This window comes from Centroberyx gerrardi, chromosome 8 (assembly GCF_048128805.1).
Source record: "Centroberyx gerrardi isolate f3 chromosome 8, fCenGer3.hap1.cur.20231027, whole genome shotgun sequence".
Taxonomy (NCBI): domain Eukaryota; kingdom Metazoa; phylum Chordata; class Actinopteri; order Beryciformes; family Berycidae; genus Centroberyx; species Centroberyx gerrardi.
The window spans coordinates 32323315-32325568 of record NC_136004.1 but is presented as its reverse complement, the minus strand read 5'-3'; positions in this window follow the sequence as shown (position 1 = coordinate 32325568).

The following is a 2254-nucleotide window of genomic DNA, read 5'->3' as shown; positions in this document are numbered from 1 at the left end:
CTCACTTTAGTTAATACCAGGATATGTTTCAGTAATACATGAACACACTGGCATTAACAGACATGTATAACAACATTACTTAATGCAGTTGTTCATGTGGATTTAACATTAATCTTTTTTAATGTTGTTATTCATGTTTAATTCATGTTATTAGTTCACTTTAGTTAATGAACACCCATGACTACAGAATAACGTCGGTGCAGTATATTTATTATTAGGACTCATCCTACCATCTTACTGTGATTTTCCCTTCAGAATAATACAGGTCCATTTATTCTAACAGCTCACAGCTCCATCCAAACCTCCTAAATATCCTTTTAGCTTCAGACTAATGCTCCTGCCTCACCTTAACCTCTGCATTTCACTTTGACTCCAGAATAATGTAGCTACATCTATTTTTCCACCTCGCTCTAACCTCTCGCTCTCCCCCTGACTCAGAATAATGTAGATGTATGTATTTTTACAGTCCGCTCTAACCCCTCGCTATCAATCTGGCTTTAGAATAATGTAGGCACATCTATTTCCCCGGCTCGCCCTCCTAACCCCTCAATTTCCCCGCCACTTCAGGATAATGTAGGTGCATCTATTATCGCGACTCGCCGCCGCCCCGCTGTCTCCGTCCCGTTTTAGAATAATGTAGGTGCATCTGTAACTACGGCGCGCCTCTTCACCTCCCCGCTATCGCTCCGGGCCGGGAAACGACGCGCGAAACGTCCGAGCCGAAGCTGCAGCGGCTCGGCTCGGCTCGGCTCCGGCTTCAGAATAATGCGGGGCGGATTTATTACGGCTCATCCATTACACTAAAACACCCGCCGCCCGCCGCGGGTTTCCGTATTCTCTCCTTCGGCTTGTTTGGCCTCCCCTCTTTTCTCTAGAGACGCGGACACACACACACACACACACACACACAGAGACAAGGTGTAGAGCGGGAGGAGAATGAAACAAAGCGCGCTCGGCAGCAGATAACAGTGTTGTTGCGGCGAACCCCCCAGCTTTTATTTATCATATCTCCAAATGGCGGAGCGGCTGTTGTGCTGTGGTCAGGATACAGTGACCTTAGTTGATCAACTACCCCTCTGCAGCCGATAAGAGGGCTAATATAACGGGAGCGGGGGGGAAGGCTGTACTGTAATTATTTCTGTGCTGTCAGAGGGAAACGGACCGCGGCCTCCCTGCCGATTCAAATCTGCGGGGAAACTAAAGGCAGGCGAGGCTGCAGGCCGCAGCGCCGCCGCGACACGACGCCCGAGACAAATATCAGCCGGCCGCCGCGACACGCCTGAAATTGGACCAGTTTGTCATGCACAGGGCTGCCACGGGCCGTGCACACACACACACTCACACACACACACACACACGTATGGATATACGAGAGGCCGTGCGGGACTTAATTCAAACTTTGCTGTTCACACACGAAATACTCGCAGATAGACGTATTCGCACACACATGTATGACACACTATGAAACAGTCACACAGAAGAAATACATGAAATACTACTATAATACCCAACTTAAATACTCACATGCACACATATGAAGTACCAGCATATAGGTGTATGAAATCTGGCACATATATGTAAATACATGCACATACATGTATGATACACTCATACACACATACATGTATGAAATATTTGCACATATACGTATTTATAAAATACTTACACATACACATGAAATACTTGCATATTGACATATGAAATTTGGCACACACGTATGAAATAGGACCTAATACACTCACACGTACATGTATGAAATACTTGCGTATGTATGAGATATCTGCACATAAACAAATGAAATACTCGCACATATATGAAAGAAATATTTGCATTTACATGACTGAAATATTCTCACATGGAAGTACAAAATAAATACATAAGAAGTACTTACACATCCACATTCGAAATACTCGCTCATACATGTATGAAATACTTGCATACACATGAATGAACTTCATATACTTGTGAAATACTTTCTGATACATGTATGAAATGCTCACGCATACTCATATACTATGAATAATATCACATACAAATATATGAAACAGACTAAAATACTTTGATCTATAAATATATAGAAAATGTATACTTTGTATATAATGCATACAATTTGCTGGTGTCAAGTGAAAACCTTTTATCCTGTTTTCACAACAACAAATATAAAGTATTTTAAATAGAAATGCACAACTGTTTTTTTATACCGTTATACTACAAAATTATACTAATTATATATTGTGTGTGTTTTTATTATATT